Here is a 24,936-nt window from a genome sequence, read left to right as displayed (position 1 = left end):
GCACGCACTAAGCGCACGCTAAAACCGCTATCGCAGCTTAGTAAAAGGAGCCCGTAGTTTCAGCGATCTGTTTTATACAATCGAGCTCTTTCGTGCTCTGGTTTTCTTCTTCTGTTTTTCTACTCCCACTTTCTCATCCAATATCTTTCCTATTTTCATCATCCTACCATCCTAACTTCAGTGCTATAGCTGGATCGGTTTTTCAAGACGCGTGAGATGACCTGCCTAGAATGACCGTGATTACACCCCAAAACTCAATGGGTACGGGGAAGTTAGATTTTGTTTTGGACAGTAGCTTGCAAACACGTCATGGCTACTTGGATTATTGCAAAACTTGGGGCTCCTTTTACTAAGCTGCGATAGCGTTTTTAGCGCGCGCTAAACCCAGAGCTACACGGCTAGAACTAACGCCAGCTCAATGCTGGCATTAGCGTCTAGCGCGCGCGGCATTTTATTCTGCGCGCTAATGCCCTAACGCAGCTTAGCAAAAGGAGCCCTTGGTGATAAACATAAAAGGGGGCACGGAGCTATTAGATTAAGGGGTCATTTTACTGCACTCTGGGTTTTTTTTTTTACTAAGGTGCGCTAGCCGATTTAGCGAGCGCTAAATATTAGCATGCGCTAAATGCTAATGCGCCAATTATATTCTATAGACGCGTTAGCATTTAGCGCACGCTAAATCAGCTAATGCGCCTTAGTACAAGACCCCCTTTAAGTGCAAAATGACAATGATATCAAGTTTTCATGACACAATACAGAAGTAGATTGCCGGGCCTTTCTTCTGCACAGTATAGATTTGATATTGTCGCCGCTGTCGCATCAAACGGGACCCTCCGCCTCCCAGATGGATGGTACATCGTTGGTCTGACATCTCTGCTGAAACCTGACCACCTTGGGAGGCCCTGCTCGTAGCGAAACTACTGACGGCGTATCTTTCAGCTTCACAGTTGCGCGCAAGACCCAGTGGCACGGCAAGCCCATGTGCTATGACTGGAGGGTTGTTATTTTTTTTCATCATCTTACCATCCTAACCGCAGTGCTATAGTTGGATCAGTTTTTCATGCAAGGTGGGATGACCTGCCTAGAATGACCATTATTACACCCCAAAACTCAACGGGTATTGTTTTGGACAGTAGCTTGCAACCATTTCATGGCTACTTGGATTATTGCAAAACTCAGGGGTCCTATTACTAAGGCACGCTAGCCATTATATTCTATGGACATTTTATTTTGGATTTACCAGAGGCTTTTGGACACTTACCCAAGGGGCATAAGGCGTTATGTAGGAAGATGAGTTTATTGGCAAAAAAATGTATTCTACAATATTGGACGATCCCTGACCCGCCAAAGTTTTGGCATTGGAGAAATCAGTTACATCAGTTGGCCATCTGCGAAGCTAGAGATGCTGGAAGGGCTAGGAAGCGAAAAATGCTGTTTTTGCAGATCTGGGATCCATATTTGGAAACATTACATCCTAAAGGTAGAAGTGCGGTATTAAGTTGGGTATCCTAATTGGGTTTTTATTTGTTTAGTAGGATTGATGTTTTGATGAGATAGAGTAGAGAGTACCATCGGGTGGTTAAGGAAAGGGGGGGTTTTGGGGAGGGGATGTAGACAGTATTATATGTGTTTGTTATATTATTGTATTTGATGCATCGTTATTGTATTTAGCATTTGTGTCTTTTACTGTATTTGATGTTGTTTGCATCAATAAAAAATGTTTAAACCTATATTCTATGGACACGTTAACGTTTAACGTGCGCTAAAACAGCTAGAATGCCTTGGTATAAGAGGGTGGACCACTTGCAATTAATGTGAATGCACTTCCCCGAGCTACCTCATCCCTCATTTCAACCTGAACTGCGACAAAAAGAACTCCCGCAGAATCAATCTTTTCGCCTTCCCCTCCCTAAAACTATGTCACCTCAAAAGGTTCTTCGACAAAACCTTCGCCTTCCAGGCGGCCAAACAGAACCCTTGGCTAGCCCAAATTGTGCTCAAGGCCCCCACCTACCTCGACTTCCGAAAACTACTCAAAACTCATTTATTCCACAGTCAAAATCCCTAACCCCCCTCCTTCACCTCTTCTCCTCCCCCCCTCCAGCGACCCGAACTCTCCCGTCACTCCCTCTTATTGTTCTCTCCCATCCTGCTAACTCCAATGACTTGTACCCCCCCCCTCATGCTCACCTCAACATCCTTGTTGCTTGTAAATCTGATTAATTGTAATTTCTTGTTTAAATTCTGTTTAATTGATGTGAACCGCCTAGAACTCCCTGGATATGGCGGTATACAAAAAAATAAAGTTAAGTTACTCACACAAGGGACTCTGCATGCTAAAAGCAGCAAGTGTGAACTCAAGTGTGCAGATCATGCCCAGTCCTAGCCCATAACCTGCCCAGTTTTCACCCCTAACGCAGCATGCAGTTCATGCATGAATCAACGTGTGCTGTCGTGTCACCATGCTACTAGTCACCGGGCTCATGTGATAAAAAATGCATGCTAATTCATGTATTAACCCCACTAATTTAAAAAAAAAAAAGTGTAAAACATTTTTGCGCAATTAGGGCCATTTGAACAAGTAAATATTGGCACTCATTCGAAAGAATTACAAGTGGCATGCGTAAATTTAGGCACGAGTGAAAAAAAGGGGTGTGGAAATGTGTGGGCAGCGCGGGACTCTTCCTTGACGTCACCTGCGTAATTACAGAATAAGGGCATCTGTGCCTAAAGTTAGGTGCAGTTCCTGGACGTAAACGCTATTTTATAAACCAGGCTTAACTTTAAGTACAGTTTATAGAATGGCACATTTTTCAGCCCTGATTTTTTTTTTTTTTTTAGCCACCATATACAGAATTTACCCCTAACTACTTAAAGCACTTTGGTAAAAAAGCCCCTGAAATATCAAAAGGGAAGACAACAAGTTGGAAAGGTGGTAGAGGTCAGTATTGTAACTGAAATTTGACATGTTTGGGACAAATAATGGATGGAAATGGTAGGACCAGGGTTGAGATATCAAGGTAAAACATCATGTTTCTATGGGCTCCTTTTACAAAGGTGCGCTAGCGTTTTTAGCATGCGCTACAGTGCCGCACGTGCTAACCCCACGCCACACGGAAAATACTAACGCTAGCTCTATGGCGGCATTGTAGCGCGGGCTAAAATCGCTAGCGCGCCTTCGTAAAAGGAGCCCATAGAAACATGATGGCAGATAAAGGCCAAATGGCCCATCTAGTCTGCCCATCCGCAGTAACCATTATCTCTTCCTCTTTCTAAGAGATCCCACGTGCCTATCCCAGGCTTTTATGAATTCAAAGTCTCGGTCTCCACCACCTCTTCCAGGAGACAGTTCCATGCATCTACCACCCCTTCTGTAAATAAGTATTTCCTTAGATTACTCCGGAGCCCATCACCTCTTAACTTCATCCTATGCCCTCTCATTCCAGAGCTTCCTTTCAAATGAGAGAGATTCGACTCATGTGCATTTATGTCACGTTGATATTTAAACGTCTCTTTCGTATCTCCCCTCTCCCGCCTTTCCTCCAAAGTATACAGTACAGATTGCGATTTTTAAGTCTGTCCCCATACGCCTAATGATGAAGACCATGCACCATTTTAGTAGCCTTCCTCTGGACCCACTCCATCCTTTCAATATCTTTTTGAAGGTGTGGTCTCCAGAACTGTACGAAATATTCTAAATGAGGCCTCACCAGGGTCATATACAGGGGAATCATCACCTCCTTTTTCCTACTGGCCATTCCTCTCCCTATGCAGGTTTCAGATTTCAGGTTCATTAAAAATTTGATATACCGCCTTATCAAATATCAAGGCGGTTTTACATAGTATAAAAAAGAAACTATAAAAAATACATTAAAAACAGATTTTAAAACAAGAACAATCAGATGCACTGACAAGAATGGCTTTCTGATACGAGGGGTTACTAGGAAGAACTACAGTATTTTGATAGAAAAGAATGGGGAGAGGGTAAAACAGATGGAAGGAGAAACAAGCAAATTATCTGAAAATACAAGGCTAATGGAAGGAAACAGGCTTCCATTACCGTCCTTGAAAGGACTATCATACATTGTACGCATCTTTAAGAAGAAAGGCCTTTAAACTGCTTTTAAATTTAACGAGGGATGTAATTTCTCTTATGTGATTCGATGCCAAATTTCAGATTGTAGAGGCCATAACAGGAAAAAATACTAGTATGTGTGTTAATGTATCTTAGTGATGGGATAAACAGTAAGTTTTGATTTGAAGAGCGTAAAGTATGATGGGTGGTATTGATGAATTATGGTTGGCCAGCAATTCTTGTTTTAAAGGTCAGTAACATAATTTTGTAAGCAATTCGGTGCTCAATGGGGAGCCAGTGAGCTTTGATCAGAAGGGGTGTGACATGATCGTATTTACGTGTTTTTGAAATAATTTTTATAGCGGTGTTTTGGATAATTTGAAGACGTCTTATTTCTTTCTCTGTAATTCCTTTGTATAATGAATTGCTATAGTCAATAAATGATTTTAAAAAAAATATTGTGTAACATCTCATGGTTGTTTTATTATTTGTTTTATAATCCTTATGATTTGCTGCTTATGTATTTTATTGTACTATGTGATGACTTGTATTTTAATGTACTATGTGTTTTTTATTTGGCTCTATGTTTTTTTTACATATTAGTTTGATTTGGTTAATGCAGTTTGTATATACCTTACCCACCACAGTATGTTGTTATGTTTTTGCTGTACTTATTCTTTATATACTTGTATCACTATTTTTTAGTCACTACATCACTTTTCTCTTCTTCTTTTTTTCTTTCTTTCTTCATTTATCTACCTTTTTGCATTTATCACATTTTGTTTTATTATCACATTCATTTTGGTTATCACAGTATTTTTTTCACTTTCTGATCATTTTTTCATTCTCTTTCACGTTTACGTCTGTAATAATCATTCTTTTTCTTTTTACTTAGTTCACATGGTTATCCCATTATAACATCACTTTACATTTTCTTCCTTGCAATTTTGTAATTTTGTTTTATATTCACATCCTTATTTTGTTACAATTACACCATCACTTGAACACCATTGGCACATATGTAATCAAATCATATATTTAATACTATTGTATCATTATTTATGTTTATTAGGACCCCTGAGGAAGGTGTTGTCCGAAACACGGACCGTGTTGGGTCCACTGGTTGGTAATAAGGTGGTATATTTACCATACTGCATTAATATTGTAATAAACAGTGCCTACATCTTTCACATGGTCTGCAGTTTTTGGTTTGTTTTTTGCTATAGTCCAAACATGAAATGACTAAAGAATGAATGAGAATATTTAATGATGATTGATCTAGTAATGTGGCGAAAGATCTTAGCATACGGAGACGATAGAAACATTTTCTAACTACAGAGCTTATTTGTTCATGAAATGTGAATTTTCCGTCTAAGATAACACCGAGAAGCTTAATGGATGTGACTGTCTGGATAGAAACAGGTTTTAGACTTCTGGGGTAGGATAGAGTAAGGCCTTCCTTAACCTGAAAGATCATAACTTTAGTTTTACTAATGTTGAGGGCGAGCATATTTGAGCTTAGTCAGTCGCTAATTTGGTCCAATTTCTGATTAATGGATGAGATATCGTTAGGATCGTCAAGATTGACAGGGTGAGCAAGTTGGTTATCATCCACGTAAGCAAAAATTAAGAACCCAATGGATTGTCCTAATATGATAAGTGGTGCGAGGAAAATATTGAACATCATAGGGGAAAGAATGGAACCTTGAGGGATCCCGAAGTCATTAGAGAATGTGTTAGAGGAAGTACTATTAAACATTACTTTTGAGGAGCGATCTTTAAAGTATCATTTGAACCAGTCTAAAACTTGATCAGTGATCCCTATATCCTGAAGCCTGGTGTGCAGCAATATGATTGAAAATCAGAGAGAAAAGACTATCATAAAGAGGGAGGGATGCAGGGCAGGATTAATTCTTCGAGGGCCCCTAGGCAAACAAGTAAACTGGGCCCCCTAGCTCTGCCGGACTTCTCGGAGGGGCTGCAGTTTGTGGAATCCTTCGCGCCATCAGCTACTCCTCTTCCTTCTTCCCCACTGCGCCCAACACCTGCAGCAAACACCCCCTCCGGAACTCCCTCTTCACGCCCCTCCCACGGCACTCACCTGCTGTGGAGGCTCTCGCTTCCATCCCATAGACGCAGCGAAGAATGCTCATACAGCCAGCGGGCAGCAAGATTGGGCCCCCCACCCCGGCATCGACAGCAAGATCAGCCACAGCACCAGCAAGCGGTGCTCAGCCCAAAGCTTCCCGCTGACGCGAACTGCCCAGGCGGAAACAGGAAGCTGCGTCAGAGGGGAAGCTTCGGGCTGAGCACCGCTTGCAGGTGCTGTGGCTGATCTTGCTGTCGATGCCGGGGTGGGGCCTGATCTTGCTGTCATCGGGGAGGGGGGAGGCCCGATCTTGCTTTAATCGGAGGGGGGCCGATCTTGCTGTCATGGCCATTTAAAAAAAAAACAAAATTGGAAGGGTGACGGTGAGTGGGCCCCCCCTCACAATTTTGGGCCCTAGGCACGTGCCTCCTGGGCCTATCCGTTAATCCAGCCCTGGTGGGATGACCCAATAGGAAGGGCAATACTATAACCAGCTTCTGCCATTTAAGTATCCTGATGTCGCACAGTGTGAGCCTGGCCTATAATGATATCTGGGCATCCATATTCCATTGTAGAATGCTAGCATAACCTAGTACCGGAGCACTTAAAATTTAGAGGCGTAGAGTTAAACCAGTCATAGACAAGGTGTCACTGTGGGTACCAACCACTCCTTAAACATCCAGTAATATTCAAAAAGAGCAACGAGTGATAAAAACTGGAGAACAGACCTCAGTATACCCTTACACCAGTTTTTCTTAGCTCCTTTTTGAATATTACTGAATGACTACAGAATAGTTGTCATACGTTTTTCACATTCAGTTTCATATTTCTGTTGGTTTGTACAATAACTGCGGGTATCTACATCTCATAATTGATTCTACTACTTATCATTTCTACAGCCCTGCTAGGGACAAACCCTGCTCAACAGAGCTTACAATCTAAATAAAACAGACAAAAAGGACAAATAGGGGTTAGGGAATTTCTCTCAGACAGAATGATAAAACAGACATTGGTAAGAGTTAGAAGTTAAAAGCAGCCTCGAAAGAGTGGGCTTTTAGCTGAGGTTTTGAACGCTAATTGGAGTTAATTGAAACGTACATGCACAACTTGGTAGGTGCGCTGCCCCAAATTTTGGGTGTCAAATTGAGCGTGTGAATCTGGAAAGGGGGCGTGGGTTCAGGGGTGGATCGTGGGCGTTCTTTTAAGTTATGCTCAAGCTTTAATTGCGAAGCGGTTAACTTCACACAAAATTTAAAATTTAAGTAAAAACGGGGAAGTGAAAATACGAGACATGGCACAAAAGGGAAGTGGGTGGGATTACTTTACCAAAAAAAGAAAAAGAAAGGGGCATGGTAAGAATGAAAGGGGGTGACTGGAATATGCCTTTTCTCTGAGTCTCATATGCGTTTAACACTATGGGCTCCTTTTACGAAGGTGCGCTAGCGGTTTTAGTGCACGCTACAATGTCACACGCGCTAGACGCTAACGCCTCCATAGAGCTGGCATTAGTATTTTCCGTGTAGCGCAGGGTTAGCTTGTGCGGCATTGTAGCGTGTGCTATAAACGCTAGCGCACCTTCGTAAAAGGAGCTCTATGTCTGCCTCTTATAAGAGAAAAGTTTTAAGGCTGGACTTGAAGTTATTGGAGTTAGTTTCCTGTCTCAGGGCAACGTGGAGGGCGTTCCATAATGTGGGTGCAACTACTGAATAGATAGTCTTGCGTGTTGTATTGTAGAATAGTTGTCGAACGGAGGGGACTGTTAGAAGACATTGTTGTGAAGAATGAAGTGATCACAAAGCACATACAGTACATGCGTCTATGCTGGTTATTCTAGTATTCTATAAAGGAAAATAGATAACTATGTTCCTTTATCGAATAAACTCATTCCAGGCATCCTCTAGGCACCTAATTATGGATGCTTGGTTATAGAATTAATGCATATTAGTACGAGGGGGTGCTGAATGATGTGAACATAAGAAATGCCTGCACCGGATCAGACCTGGGGTCCATCTAGTCCGGTGATCCGCACACGTGGAGGCTCAACCAGGCATACCCCGGCGAATATCTTAGTCACTCATATCCCTCAATGTGTCCTGCAAGAAGATGTGCGTCCAATTTTTCCTTAAATCCTAAAATGGTGGTTTCCTCCACCACTTCTTCCGGGAGAGAGTTCCAGGCGTTCACCACTCGCTGTGCGAAGCAGAACTTTCTGACATTTGTCCTGGCCGTGCCCCCCTCTCAGCTTCAGTCCATGACCTCTTGTCCGAGTCACATTTGACAGTGTGAATAACGTTGTTACTTGCTCACCATCCTTTCCCCCTGCTGGTGAGTGAGCTTGCTCCATTTTATCGATTCCTTTTAGTATTTTAAAAGTCTCTATCAGATCCCCTCTCAGTCTTCTCTTCCCGAGGGTGAATAATCCCAGTTTTTTGAGGCAATCATTGGATATGGTTCAGTCAATGATCAGAACAGAGAATGTCGTTCTGCAAATTGGCACTTTTCAGCTCCAGTGGCAAAATAACGCTCAGAATTTAGGAAGTTGGTTGGTTGGGCTAAGGACTTTTCAGCACCCTCCCCCCTCATAAATAGGACCCTAAGTTTGATGAACTTGAAGACCTCATGTGAGCTCATTGATTTAATATCTCCAATGACTGTTAAAATAAGAAAAACCAATAACAGGTATATTAGAGAGCTCCCAGGAAGAAATTGAATACCGCGAAATGCTAATAATTTCCTTAGTCTTTGAGCAATCTTCACAAAGTTTATTCATGGGACAAAAAATCCGGATTTACTCCGATGCGACAAAGGTCACTCAAGACTGCAGAAAGATGTTTCTAGCTATGCGGGACGAAGTATTACAAATGAGAGTTACATTTCTACTCAGTTACCTCTGTAAATGTCTCCTCAGATATGCTGGGACTAAGTATGGGGTTTTTTTTTTTTGCATCGGAACAGCTTCGACACTTCTTAGACACAAAGAAAGTTTAGAATTAAAATACACTAAGTGCTGCAGAAATATAGGCCGTGTGTATGTTAAGCCTTTTCTTTAGATTTCTTTAATGGTTTGTTTAAACGTCTGTCTCACATCTACGTAGACACGTAGCGATGCTTGAGCCCACCGAAGGCCTTTTTCGGGCTTAACCATCACTATGTGTCTAGGTAGATGCACTACACATTTCTGTAGGCTTACAATGTGGGCATCCTGTTTCAGAGAGTTCTTTTTTTAAATGTGCATCCCGATTGGCTGCCAGATGGTGGTAGGACTCCTCCCGCCACCTGCCATCGGGATGCGCATTTTCGAGAATCAGGGCCAAAGTTTATGAATAGTATATAGTCTTGAAAGAACCTGCACTCTTTTTCAAAAGGTGCACAATACTAGATCCCATAATGGAAAAAAAAAAAACCCAACTTAACAAAATTCCCATAAATAGTACAGGAAATGAAATGAAACATTTTGACACCACACTCTTGCTGAGAATGAGCTTACCTCCACACACTTGTCTGCTTTGGAGAATGTGGATTTTAATTTGCATCACCAAAGCAGTGAAAGATGTCCACACATCTCTTGGTTTCCCCCTAAGGAGAAGGCACTCTGACTTACCAGGACAAAATAATAATTCTATCAGCGGCAGAAAGCAAACCTTTTCAAGCAAACTAGTTAAAAATCCTCTAGGGTCTGAAAAGACTGGTCTCATCAGGCAGGCATACTAGCAGCCCAGAGAACAATTGAAAGATGCTTTCAGTCAGAAAGTAGCTTAATTATATTCAACTAATTAGTCTTTCCCTGGTCTCAAAGTCTTTTGCTTTTCTTCAAAACTTTTCTCTTCCAGTTAAATGACCTACTTGTTTAATTGACTGAATTGTTTTTTCTGCTCTTTGGATAACGTTAGATAAAATAAAAATATGAAAGATTTGTTCATGCTCAGCCTTTGAAAACCATAAAAGTGGTTAGATTATAAGTAACTATATACTATACCATATATTATTATATGATAATCTGCCTTTTATTGTGGAAGGGATGTAGGTTTAATTTGCCATAACTGATGCTGTTGAATATTATTATTTATCTCATTTTGAAAAGAAAGTTCATTGTGTTTTGTATTCTATGTTTATAATAATAAATCTTTTTTTTTTTTTTTACTGAAATTGATGTCAGTACATCTAGGCTTCACTAATGCTGCTGTATTCAGTCTGTGTTATATGTATTTGTATTATTGTTTGAGAGATTTTATGTATGTTTTATTGTGACCTGCTTTGGCATAAAGCCTTAGCTCAATGTGCAGCAGCTGCTAAGAAAGCAAATAGAATGTTAGGAATTATCAGGAAAGGAATGGAAAACAAAGATGAGAATGTTATAATAATAATTTATTTTATATACTGCCTAGCCAGCAGTTCATAGCGGTTTACATAATAGTTACTCAGCATACAATATAATAATATCATACACAATAAAATTCTAAGTAGCTAATACAAGCATTAAAACTAATAAATAAGGAAAACACAATATAACTAAAACAAGTAAAAGTACATTATAACTACATGATAATATGAAAATCAATAATGTATATTATATTGTTTAAATAAATGGGTTTTAAGATCTTTTCGAAATTGATAGTAAGTAAGAAATGGAGAAACGAGAAGATTCAAACATGAATTCATTAATCCTGCTAGGAATGCTAAGGTCCTATCCAAAAATGTTTTGCAACGACACGCATTTGCTGAAGGAAAATAAAACCAACCAGATCTACGAATAATGCCCTTGTCGCTCTATGGTACGGCCGCAACTCGAATACCGGTCGCCGTATCTCAAAAAAAGATATAGCGGAATTAGAAAAGGTGCAGCAAGGGATGACGAAAATGATAAAAGGGATGAGACGACTTCCCTATGAGGAAAGGCTAAAGCGGCTAGGGCTTTTCAGCTTGAAGAAGAGACAGCTCAGGGGTGATATAATAGAGATCTATAAAATAATGAGTGGAGTGGAAAGGGTAGATGTGAATCTCTTGTTCACTCTTTCTAAAAATACTAGGACTAGGGGACATGCGATGAAGCTTAGTAGATTTAAAACAAACCAGAGAAAATATTTTTTTCGGTCAATGTGTAATTAAACACTGGAATTCGCAATGTCAGGCATAGCAAAGACACGGTGCCGTAAGATGTGTTTTGGACTGTGTGTGGGGGAGGATCCCCCTGACTTCTGGCGCTGGAGAAATCAACATCACCAATTGGCTTGTCGGGATGCCAGAGAGGCATGGGGAACCAGAGAGCGCAGGGATGCATTCTTGTTGGTCTGGCAACCTTATGTACACCGATTATATCCTTGGGGGCGCAGTTTAAGGAATGGAAAAGGTCAGAAATGGACGATAACTGGAAAAAGCACAAACAGCATCAAAGCAGGTGCCATAAGGCGGTAAGAGGGGCCAAAAGAGACTACGAGAAAAAAATAGCCAAGGAAGCGAAAAACTTCAAGCCGTTCTTTCGATATATTAAGAGGAAATGACCCGCGAAGAAAGCGGTGGGGCCGTTGGATGACCGAGGAATTAAGGGAGTGCTAAAGGAGGAAAAAGCCATCACAGACAAACTGAACACATTTTTTGCGTCTGTGTTTACCAAAGAGGATATACACAACAGGCTATATGAGGGAAACGAAGACGGGAATCTGACAGGGTTGACTATCAGTCTAGAAGAGGTATGCCGGCAGATTGATAAGCTTAAAAATGATAAATCCCCAGGACTGGATGGCATCCAACCAAGGGTAATCAAGGAACTGAAAGGGACTATAGCTGAATTGCTTCAACTGATAGCCAATCTATCAATCAAATCGGGAAGGGTTCCATAAGACTGGAAGGTGGCGAATGTTACACCAATCTTCAAGAAAGGTTTGAGGGGTGATCCAGGAAACTACAGACGGATGAGTCTGACCTTGGAACCGGGAAAGATGGTAGAGGCACTGATAATAGACCGCATCATTGAGCACCTTGACGGACACGATCTGAAGAGGACCAGCCAGCATGGCTTCAGCAGAGGAAGAACTTGCTTGACGAACTTGCTACACTTCTTTGAGGGAGTAAATAGGCGGATAGACAAGGGTGACCTGGTCGACATTGTATATCTGGATTTTCAGAAGGCTTTCGACAAGGTTCCACATGAACGACTACTTTGAAAAATTGCGAGCCATGGAATCGAAAGTGAATATAAGAACATAAGAATTGCCACTGCTGGGTCAGACCAGTGGTCCATCATGCCCAGCAGTCTGCTCACACGGCGGCCCCCAGATCAAAGACCAGTGCCCTAACTGAAACTAGCCCTACCTGCGCACATTCTTGTTCAGTAGGAACTTGTCTAACTTTGTCTTGAATCCCTGGAGGGTGTTTTCCCCTATGACAGATTCCGGAAGAGCGTTCCAGTTTTCTACCACTCTCTGGGTGAAGAAGAACTTCCTTACGTTTGTACGGAATCTATCCCCTTTCAACTTTAGAGAGTGCCCTCTCGTTCTCCCTACCTTGCAGAGGGTGAACAACCTGTCCTTATCTACTACTTCAGTACCTTGAATGTTTCAATCATGTCCCCTCTCAATCAGTGCTCCCTCTAAGCGGGCGGGTGTTGTGAGCAAAATTTTTTTCGCTGTGCGCTACAAATATCGGGCGCCAGCAAGTTATGAGCCAACTCGCCCGATTCTCCTCTCGCCGCCCTGCCCGCCGTGCGCTGTGACGTGAAACTTGTGCGCTGGATGTAATATTTTGTGCGCCAGCGCACGCCAGCGCAGCTTAGAGGGAACACTGCTTCTCAATCTCCTCTGTTCGAGGGAGAAGAGGCCCAGTTTCTCTAATCTTTCGCTGTACGGCAGCTCCTCCAACCCCTTAACCATCTTAACAACTGTTCTCTGGACCCTTTCGAGTAGTACCGTGTCCTTCTTCATGTACGGCGATCAGTGTTGTACACAGTACTCCAGGTGAGGGCGCACCATGGCCCGATACAGCGGCATGATAACCTTCTCTGATCTGTTCGTGATCCCCTTCTTTATCATTCCTAGCATTCTGTTCGCCCTTTTCGCCGCCGCCGCACATTGCGTGGACGGCTTCATCGACTTGTCGATCAGAACTCCCAAGTCTCTTTCCTGGGAGGTCTCTCCAAGTACCGCCCTGGACATCCTGTATTCGTGCAGGAGATTTTTGTTACCGACATGCATCACTTTACACGTATCCACGTTGAACCTCATCTGCCATGTCGATGCCCATTCCTCGAGCCTGATTATGTCACGTTGCAGATCTTCGCAACCTCCCTGTGTCTTCAGTACTCTGAATAACTGGCTGGCGGATAGGAAACAGAGAGTAGGAGTAAATGGACAATACTCGGACTGGAAAAGCGTCACCAGTGGAGTGACACAGGGTTCGGTGCTTAAACCCATGCTCTTCAACAAATTTATAAACGATCTGGAAATTGGTACGACGAATGAGGTGATTAAATTTGCAGATGATACAAAGTTATTCAGAATAGTAACTGCAACATAAGAACATAAGAACATAAGCAGTGCCTCCGCCGGGTCAGACCATAGGTCCATCCTGCCCGGCAGTCCGCTCCCGCGGCGGCCCAAACAGGTCACGACCTGTCTGAATCACCAGAAGGGGCTCCATTGCCACCTTGGTTTCTCATTTAAGTCCTATCTTCCCATCGTAGTCCTAACCCTCCGATCTTGCACGTGCACGACCTGTTGGGTTTCTTTACTTATTTCCTGGTTAGCTTTCTATACCTGTGTTACATCCCAGTACCTCTCTCAGTATCCCACGATCCCTTTATCCCTCAGGAATCCGTCCAATCCCTGTTTGAATCCCTGTACCGTACTCTGCCTGATCACTTCCTCCGGTAGCGCATTCCAAGTGTCCACGACCCTTTGGGTGAAAAAAAACTTCCTTGCATTTGTTTTGAACCCATCTCCCTTCAGTTTCTCCGAATGTCCCCTCGTACTTGTTGTCCCCTTCAGTCTGAAGAATCTGTCCCTATCCACCCTCTCTATGCCCCTCATGATCTTGAAGGTCTCTATCATATCTCCCCTGAGCCTCCTCTTTTCCAGAGAGAAGAGCCCCAGCCTATCCAATCTCTCGGCGTATGGGCAGTGCTCCAGCCCCTTTACCAGTTTCGTTGCTCTCCTTTGGACTCTCTCAAGTACCGCCATGTCTTTCTTGAGGTGCGGCGACCAATACTGAACGCAGTATTCCAGATGTGGACGCACCATCGCTCGATACAATGGCATGATGACTTCCTGCGTCCTGGTTGTTATGCCCCTCTTTATGATGCCCAGCATCCTGTTGGCTTTTTTTGAGGCTGCTGCGCACTGTGCAGATGGCTTCAGTGATGCATCCACCAGTACACCCAAGAATCTCTCAAGTCTGCTGTCTCCCAACAATGCCCCCCCCAATTTGTAGTTGAACAACGGGTTCTTTTTCCCTATATGCATGACCTTGCATTTTTCCACGTTAAAGCGCATTTGCCATTTTTTTGCCCAGTCTTCCAGCTTGTCCAGGTCCCTTTGCAGGTCCTCACACTCCTCCCTGGACCTAACTCTACCGCACAGTTTGGTATCGTCTGCAAATTTTATAACCTCGCACTTTGCCTCCTTTTCCAGGTCATTAATAAATATGTTGAAGAGTAACGGCCCCAGCACTGATCCCTGTGGCACACCGCTCGTGACTCCCCGCCAGTCAGAATATTGGCCCTTCACCCTGACCCTCTGCAGTCTACCCGACAACCAGTGCTTGATCCATCTGTGCACATCCCCTCCCACCCCGTGGTTCCACAGCTTTCTAAGCAGCCTTTCATGTGGCACCTTGTCGAAAGCCTTTTGAAAATCGAGGTAAATGATGTCTATAGGTTCCCCATTGTCCATCCGACTGCTTATTTCCTCGAAGAAGTACAGAAGGTTCGTTAAGCATGACCTTCCCTTACAGAATCCATGCTGACTTGATCTCAGTAGACCATTTCTCTCGATGTGCTCGTAAATACTGTCCTTGATCATAGCTTCCACCATCTTCCCTATAATTGAAGTCAGGCTCACTGGTCTGTAGTTCCCGGGGTCACCCCTCGATCCCTTCTTGAAGATAGGTGTGACGTTCGCCAATTTCCAGTCCTCTGGTACCTCTCCAGTTTTCAAGGATAGGTTGCAAACATGCTGGATTGTGCCCGCTATTTCTTGTCTTAGTTCCTTTAGAACCCTTGGGTGGATCCCGTCTGGGCCCGGCGATTTGCCGCATTTTAACCTGTCTATCTGTTTGAGGACATCCTCCTTACTTACCTCTATGTGTTCCAATTTTTCAGCCTGTTCCCCACTCATGAGTTCCTCTGAGTCCGGTATATTAGATGTGTCTTCTCTCGTGAAAACCGACGAGAAGAACGTGTTCAACCTCTCAGCTACCTGTTTATCCTCCTTAATCACTCCCTTCCTATCCCCATCGTCCAACGGCCCCACCTCCTCTCTCGCTGGTCGCTTCCCCTTTACGTAACTGAAGAATGCCTTGAAGTTTTTCGCCTCCCTGGCCAGCCCCTCTTCGTATTTCCCTTTTGCTTTTCTAACCTCTCTGTGGCATTCCTTTTGGCATTTCCTGTGCGCCTGGTGATTTTCCTCTGTTGGGTCCTTTTTCCATCGCCGGAAGGATACTTTTTTGTCATTTATTGCCCTCTTTACTTCTGTTGAGATCCAAACCAGGTCCTTTGACCGCTTGTTCTTGCCGCCTTTCCTGAAACTGGGGACGTACATTCTTTGTGCTTCCTGCAGGGTGTCCCTGAATAGGGTCCAGGCGCTTCCTACAGTCTCCATCTTAAGGATGTTTCTGAGCTTCCTCCCCACCATTTCCCTCATAGCAACATAGTTCCCTTTCCTGAAGTTGAGCGCAGTCGTTGCGGTTCTCCTTACTGTGGGTGTCCCCCTTTCTAATGTGAATCTGATCGCATTGTGGTCACTGTTGCCTAGTGGTCCTCCCACTTCTACCCCTCTTGCAGGCCCCCCTAATCCATTTAGGATGAGGTCAAGAGTAGCACTCCCTCGCGTCGGTTCCCTGACTAGTTGCTCCATGAAGCAGTCCCTCACAGCTTCTACAAATCCTGTTTCCCTAGTGCAGTTGGAGTGACCCATACTCCAGTCAATCCCCGGGTAGTTGAAGTCCCCCATCACTGTTACACTTCCAGTCCTGCATTCTTGTCTCAGTTCAGCTTCCAAGTCGTGTCCGACTCCTTCCGGTGTACCAGGTGGGCGATAGTACAGCCCCAGTTTTATGCTTGCACCCTTGTTTCCCGGCAATTTGACCCATAGCAATTCCAGCCCCTCTGCCTTCTTTGCCATATCCATCCCGACCGAGTAGATAGAGTCCTTTATATATATTGCTATGCCTCCCCCCTTCTTGTGGGTCCTGTCCCTCCTGTAGAGCTTGTATCCCGGCAGCGCCACATCCCATTGATTCTCTTCTGTCCACCATGTTTCTGTGATTCCAATTATATCCAGGTCTTCCCCCTTGGCCACGACCTCTAGTTCACCCATCTTGGCCATGAGGCTTCTTGCATTTGCGTACAAGCACCGCAGGTCCCGTCGTTTTTCCTCCACCTCTGTATTTACCTGGGCCGCCTCCCCTTGAACTTCGGGCAGTTCTCCTGTTCCCTGTGCTTCTGCTTTGCCCTCAGCCTTTACCCTCGTAGCTTTGCCCTCAGCCTTTACCCTTGTAGCTTTCGGTTTCCCCACATTCCCGCCACCCCACTTCCCCGCTTTTCCTCTGGATTTTCTAGCCGTACCGGCCCCCTCCTGGGCTATCATCCCTTGAGCCTCCGTTTGATCCCCCTCGCCTTGTGGCAACCCTATATTGCCCTTAGCTTCCGCCCTCGTGCCACCCAGTCCCCTTGTGTCTCCATGCTCCTTAGTCTCCTCCCAGCAAGCTCCCTTTACCTGATGTTTCCCTCGCTGTCTGATCATAAGATCCACCGGTCTCTTTGCTTCCTCCTTGCAGTCAGCCCGTTCAGTATCTGTTCTGGATACTGTTGTCCGAAGCGTCAACATCAGATCAGCTGTCGGCTTTCCCCCTCTCCTCAGTTTAAAGCAACGTGACATAAATACGCTCAAGTAATGGCCGTGATATAGCAGATGAGGTTCAACATGGATAAGTGTAAGGTGATGCATGTTGGTAACAAAAATCTTATACACGAATACAGGATATCCTGGGCGGTACTTGGAGAGACCCCCCAGGAAAGAGACTTAGGGGTACTGGTCGAAAAATCGATAAAGCCAAAAGGGCGAACAGAATGCTAGGAATAATTAAGAAGGGGACCACAAACAGATCGGAGAAGGTTATCATGCCGCTGTACCGGGCCATGGTACGCCCTCACCTGGAATACTGCGTACAGCACTGGTCGCCGTACATGAAGAAGGACACGGTACTACTCGAAAGGGTCCAGAGAACAGCGACTAAGATGGTTAAGGGGTTGGAGGAGCTGCCGTATAGCGAAAGATTAGAGAAACTGGGCCTCTTCTCCCTCGAACAGAGGAGATTGAGAGGGGACATGATCGAAACATTCAAGGTACTAAAGGGGATAGACTTAGTAGATAAGGACAGGTTGTTCACCCTCTCCAAGGTAGGAAGAACGAGAGGGCACTCTCTAAAATTGAAAGGGGATAGATTCCGTACAAACGTAAGGAAGTTCTTCTTCACCCAGAGAGTGGTGAAAAACTGGAACTCTGTTCCGGAGGCTGTTATAGGGGAAAACACTCTCCAGGGATTCAAGACAAAGTTAGACAAGTTCCTGTTGAACTGGAACGCATGCAGGTAGGGCTGGTCTCAGGGCACTGGTCTTTGATCTGGGGGCCGCCGTGTGAGCAGACTGCTGGGCATGATGGGGGAATATGTTAGGTTGTAACTGTAAGTGAAACAGTAGTTTACAGTGTCTGTTATTCATCTAGTAGCTAGTTTGGGGTGACTTCCTGTGATAAAACATGTGTCTTTTGTTGTGAATCTTGCTTTAGTGTTTGCTGTTTGTTTATGTTAATGTTTATTATCATTTGTTATACCGCATCACCATATTACAGAGCTCAGCGGTTTACATTTTGAATTAAATTAAATAATGAGAACTTTCTACAAATAAGAGAAACAAGAGCAGACAATCTTGAGTTCAAACTGAAAGAAAGAGAGGAGAATAAGAGCAGAAAGAGAATCAGAGCGTAGGGAAAAAGAAATAGATAAATAAAATATTAATAAGATTTTCTCATAAACTGGACAGATCAATCAATCAATCAATAAGTGATGACAAAAAACAAGTATAAATGAAAAGAAAGAATAATAACGGTCAGGACGGCAAGGGAAGGCGCCACTGCCCAGGTCCAGGAGCAGCTGAAGGCAGGAGACCTGAAGAAGTTCACAGAGACAGGAAGGTTGCTTTTGATGTTGTACTTTCTACTTATTTACTTAATATGGTGAAATCAGTTAGCTTAGCGGGGTTTAAAAAAGGTTTGAATAATTTCCTTAAAGAGAAGTCCATCAGCCATTATTGAGATGGTCTGGGGAAATCCACTGATTATTCCTAGGAGAAGCAGCATAGAATTTGTTTTGCTACTTGGGATCTAGCTAGGTGCTTGGGACCTGGGTTGGCCACTGTTGGAAACAGGATTCTGAGCTTGATGGATCTTTGATCTGTCCCATTACAGCAATTCTTATGGTCTTATGTTCTTATGTGAGCCAAGTATAGGATAATCAAGCCATTGTGACAACACCGATGAGGCTGGCTCTTGGGCATTGGTGGAATGAGGCATTATGACATCACAACCTCAGCTCAGTTGCTACTCTTTGGGTTCCTGCCTGGTTTTTGGGACCTGGGCTGGCCACTGTTGGAAACAGGATACTGGGCTTGATGGACCTTCAGTCTATCCCAGCATGGCAATTCTTATGTGAGCCAAATATAGGATAATCAAACCATTGTGACATCACTGAAGAGGCTCTTAGGCATTGATGGAATAAGGCATTATGACATTACAATCCCAGCTCTGGAATGTTGCTACTCTTTGGGTTTCTGCCCGATACTTGGGACCTGGGTTGGCCACTGTTGGAAACAGGATTCTGAGCTTGATGGATCTTTGATCTGTCCCATTACAGCAATTCTTATGGTCTTATGTTCTTATGTGAGCCAAGTATAGGATAATCAAGCCATTGTGACAACACCGATGAGGCTGGCTCTTAGGCATTGGTGGAATAAGGCATTATGACATCACAATCCCAGCTCTGGAATGTTGCTACTCTTTGGGTTCCTGCCTGATACTTGGGACCTGGGTTGGCCACTGCTGGAAACAGGATACTGGGCTTGATGGACCTTCAGTCTGTCCCAGCATGGCAATTCTTATGTGAGCCAAATATAGGATAATCAAACCATTGTGACATCACTGAAGAAGCTCTTAGGCATTGATGGAATAAGGCATTATGACATCACAATCCAAGCTCTGGAATGTTACTACTCTTTGGGTTTCTGCCTGATACTTGGGACCTGGGTTGGCCATTGCTGGAAACAGGATACTGGGCTTGATGGACCTTCAGTCTATCCCAGCATGGCAATTCTTATGTGAGCCAAATATAGGATAATCAAACCATTGTGACATCACTGAAGAAGCTCTTAGGCATTGATGGAATAAGGCATTATGACATCACAATCCCAGCTCTGGAATGTTGCTACTCTTTGGGTTTCTGCCCGATACTTGGGACCTGGGTTGGCCACTGCTGGAAACAGGATACTGGGCTTGATGGACCTTCAGTCTGTCCCAATATGGCAATTCTTATGTTCTAATGGCATACAATGAACTACTTCTGCTCAAAAGACACTGCAGACAACTGGAGAAATGGAGAAAAACAGTCAAGATTCTACAAAAACAGCATGGAGAAAACTAAACCAAAAATACAAACATAAACTGAAAGAAAAAAGAAAGACACATTACACAAAGCAAATAGGAGAAGAATCCCAAGACACAAAAAAGCTCTTCCAACTACTAAAAGAACTCACAGACACCAAGCCCTACCTAACCAATAACGATACCCCCCCCACCCACCCACCCACAGCCACCCTCTTAGCGACATACTTCAAAAACAAAATCACAACGATCAGGTCCACATTCAGTGGAACACCTACACTCCTTGAAGAGATCACAACACCCCTCCCAGAGAAAGAATCAGTCGCAGCAGACAGAACCTGGTCCCGCTTCCTACCTATAATAAACACGGCCACACAGCACGTGACCTCAACCAATGCCCACCATACCTATTAAAAAACTCCAGGACACTATTTCGCATCCTCCTTATGCAATGGATACAAACTTTACTCATAGACGGCCTCTTCCCACAAGACCTCAGCGAAATCGCCATCACTCCGATCCTAAAAGACCCCAAAGGACCAACAGATCAAACCTCTAACTACAGACCCATAGCTTCAATATCACTTTATGTCAAGCGAATGGAAGGCCTCATAGCTAAAGTCTTAACCTTATACCTAGAAAACCACAAACATAGAAACATAGAAATAGACGGCAGATAAGGGCCCACGGCCCATCTAGTCTGCCCACCTTAATGTCCCTCCCCTACCTTTGCCCTGTGAAGAGATCCCATGTGCCGATCCCACCCTATGCAATCCGGCTTCAGAACCAATTACAGCACTGAGACCTTGCTAGGATCACTCATAGACACTGCTAGACAACACCTCAGCACAGGCAAAAAAATGCTGATTATTCAACTAGATCTCTATGCAGCTTTTGACCTGGTAGACCATGACATCCTTCTACAAATACTAGACTCAATAGGAATCACTAGCAAGGTATTATCATGGTTTAGAGGATTTCTACAATTCAGAACATACAGAGTTAAAACAAACAAAGAAAAATCAGAACCATGGTCTAAACCATGTGGTGTACCCCAAGGATCACCACTATCTCCCACACTCTTCAACCTATACATTGCTTCCTTCAGCTCTTGCCTAGACAAACTAGGCCTTACCTACTACAGCTATGCAAACGACATCACCATTCTACTTCCTTTCGACCAACCAGCGCCTTCCATGGCAGGCACACTACACAAAACACTTGATACAGTAGCAACATGGATGAAAGAACATAAACTGAAACTAAACCCTGACAAAACAAACTTCATCCTCCTCAAAAATAGCAAAACACCAATTGCAACAAACCTAGTAATAAACTCAATTTCATACCCCCATCCAACCCACTGTAAAACTCCTGGGAGTGCTAACAGACAGAAGATGTATATGCAGCCACAAATCAACAAAACAATAAAAAAAAAAAAATCATTCGCAGTCATGAGAAACCTAAGGCAAGTTCGAAAATTCTTCGAAAAGAAACAGTTCCAACTTATAGTACAATCTCTAGTCCTAGGTCTAATGGACTACTGCAACATACTATATCTCCCCTGCCCAACAACCATGATGAAACAACTACAAACAATACAAAACAGAGCCCTAAGACTTATCTACTCACTGAAGAAATATGACCACATTACTGAGGCATACCACGACTCACACTGGCTCCCAATACAAGCGAGAGTACTCTTTAAATTCTACTCCTACTGTTCAAAGCCATAAACGGAGACAGCCCAGCCTACTGGAACAACAGACTAAATCAATCCACCTCAACCAGACACAGGAGAACCCATGCACCATTCATGCACCCTCCAACCAAAAACGTGAAACAGAAAAAGCTGTACAACAACCTCCTAGCCACTCGAGCAGCAAGGCTAGACCACCAACTCTCCAATTTACTGTCTTTGACCACAGACTACAAAACCTTCAAAAAAGAAACAAAAACCCTACTGTTCAAAAAATACATAAAACCAAACTAACACACCTAGATCTACTTCAAACATCACCTGCAATACGGTCCACTCCTAGCAAATTAGAAATATCCAGACCACTTCTTATATACTTCTAAATGTCCTGACAATTCATCTGTAATGGCAGAATGGAAATCACTAATGTAATGTAATACCTTGGTATTTATCGCAAGTGATGACATTATATCACCCATATCACCCGTTAGGATCTGAGATGGCAATGCGTTTAGAAATCAGTGAGTGATATGCTGAGACTAAGAACTTAAGCAGTGCTTCTGCTGGATCAGACCAGAGGTCCATCATGCCCAGCAGTCCGCTCACGCGGCGGCCCATCAGTTTCAGGACCTGTATAGTAATCCTCTATCTATACCCTTCTATCCCTTTTTCCTTCAGGAAATCATCTAATCCCTTCTTGAACCCCGATACTGTACACTGTCCTATCACACCCTCTGGAAGTGTATTCCAGGTGTCCACCACCCTTTGGGTGAAGAAGAACTTCCTAGCATTGGTTCTGAATATGTCCCCTCTTAATTTTTCTGAATGCCCTCTCGTTCTTGTAGTTTTCAAAAGTTTGAAGAACCTGTCCCTCTCCACTTTCTCTATGCCCTTCATGATCTTGTATCATGTATCATGTCCCCTCTAAGCCTCTGCTTTTCCAGGGAAAAGAGACCCAGTTTCTCTAGCCTCTCAGCATATGAAAGGTTTTCCATACCTTTTCTCAAACGCATCACTCTTTTCTGAACCCTCTCGAGTATTGCCACATCTTTCTTAAGGTACGGCGACCAATATTGGGCGCAGTACTCCAGATGCGGGTGCACTATCGTCCGATACAATGGCAGGATGACTTCTTTTGTTCTGGTTGTAATACCTTTCTTGATAATACCTAGCATTCTATTTGCCTTCTTAGAGGCCGCTGCGCACTGTGCCGACAGCTTCATTGTCTTGTCCACTATTACCCCCAAGTCCTTTTCTAGGCTACTTTCACCCATTACCAGCCCTCCCATTGTATAGCTGTACTTCAGGTTGAAGGCAATTTCAATAGAAGGGTGAAAATGTAGAACAACTTAGTTGGATAGTTAAGGATGATGGACAATATACAAATTTTTTAAAAGCTGCTATAAACAACCTTATTTGTGGAAGTGTTTTCTTAAACATGTAGAGAGGCATAATCAAAACACACAACTAAAATCCAATGCTAGAAGCCCAAAGTCAGCAGTGGGAAAATGCCCATTTTCGATAAATATGTCAAGAATATTTTTTTCCCCAAAATCGTCTATCTGGACGTCCAGGCTATTGGGTCACCCAGACCGCCAGGATGCCTATCTTTCTACCATATTTTCAACCAAAATTTTGTCCAAGTCCCAAACACCCAGAACAAGACCATTTGGATATAAGAAGAGCCAATCTTGTAATGGACTGGCCACGCAGACATGGCAACAGAGCAGTGGGGCACCTTACTGGGCACTGATATGAACTTCACATAAAGGGTGCCACATAAACATCTCATCAGAACTACCTTATAGGTTATGGTGACCCTCTCCCCCCCTCCACTATACCCACCTGTATACAACCCCAATAGCCTTTATGGTTGCAGGTGGCAACTATATGGCAGTAGAGTAGGGTTTAGGGTTTTTTTTGGTGAGCTCACATTTTCCACCATGAATGTAGTGGTTAGAATGGCTTATGGGACTTGCTACTCCTCTCTATGGTTCACAAGCCCCTATCCCTCCCCCCCCCCCCCCCCCCCCCCCAAGGCTATTTAAGACACCTATGTACAGCTCTACTAGGCTTTCCTATACAAGGTGCTGATGTTCTGGAGACAGATCTGTACTTTTTTTATTCTGGTCTTTGTGGGGATGTGAAGGGGGTCAGTGGACACTGAGGGAGCGTGTGGGGGGTCTTTACTTTGTCTCTTCAGAGGTTATCTGGTCACTTTAGATAACTTTTTGGCACTTATACCTGTTTTCACATCGTCTTAACTCACAATGTCTGTTTCATCCAGGATGTCTAGTAAAACATTCGAGTATCCCTGCAGGACGTCTAAGTCTGGGTCGGCCCCCATCACCTTTTCAATAGTGACAGGCAAGCTCTGCAGCACTCCTGAGCACCTGCCTGTCCCTAGTGATTGAAAACACAGTACTGAAGCACCACCCACTTCTGGCAGCAATCCAATTGGAGCACTCCTGCTTAGCTTAGGGGGAAACAGTGGTGCAAACATTTTTGAACGTGCAAAAATCACTGAGCAGTCACAGTGGCATGGTGGGAGATGCCCAGGGTGGTGGTGCCCATCTCACCCTTTTCTCTGCCCCCCCCCCTGCCATGTGTGCTCCCCTTCCCTTCCCCATATGTGTTTAGCTCCCTGGTGCAAATGGCATTTCTAACTTGCTGCCCATGCCAGCGTCGGCTCTCCCTCTGATGTCACTTACTAGTCGCAGGACCCGGAAGTAATGTCAGAGGGGAGCACTGAGGCCAGCATGAGCAGCAAGTTGGAGCCGCTGCTTACTGGTGATGAGCTAGAGGTAGGATGGTGGAAAATGGAAGGCGCGTGGCATGTGTGTGTGTGGGGGGAGGGGGGAGGAGTGGGAACATAAGAATTGCCGCTGCTGGATCAGACCAGTGGTCCATCAGCGGCGGCCCTCCGGTCATCGACCAGCACCCTAACTGAGACTAGTCCTACCTGCGCATGTTCTTGTTCAGCAGGAACTTGTCTAACTTTGTCTTGAATTCCTGGAGGGTGTTTTCCCCTACGACAGTCTCCGGAAGAGCTTTCCAGTTTTCTACCACTCTCTGGATGAAGAAGAACTTCCTTACGTTTGTATGGAATCTATCCTCTTTTAACTTGAGAGAAAGCCCTCTCGTTCTCCCTACCTTGGAGAGGGTGAACAACCTGTCCTTATCTACTAAATCTATTCCCTTCATTATCTTG

General features: G+C 44.0%; 1 protein-coding gene across 1 annotated transcript in view; it reads right to left on the bottom strand.

Moving 5' to 3' along the window:
* OC90 (otoconin 90) overlaps window positions 1–24,936 on the bottom strand; it is a 140,886-nt gene that overhangs the window by 93,517 nt on the left and 22,433 nt on the right. The gene's annotated exons all lie outside the window — the stretch shown is intronic.

This window comes from Geotrypetes seraphini, chromosome 2 (assembly GCF_902459505.1).
Source record: "Geotrypetes seraphini chromosome 2, aGeoSer1.1, whole genome shotgun sequence".
In the NCBI taxonomy this organism is placed as follows: Eukaryota; Metazoa; Chordata; class Amphibia; order Gymnophiona; family Dermophiidae; genus Geotrypetes; species Geotrypetes seraphini.
The sequence above is the reverse complement of the archived record's forward strand: the minus strand, read 5'-3'. Positions and strand labels throughout refer to the sequence as shown.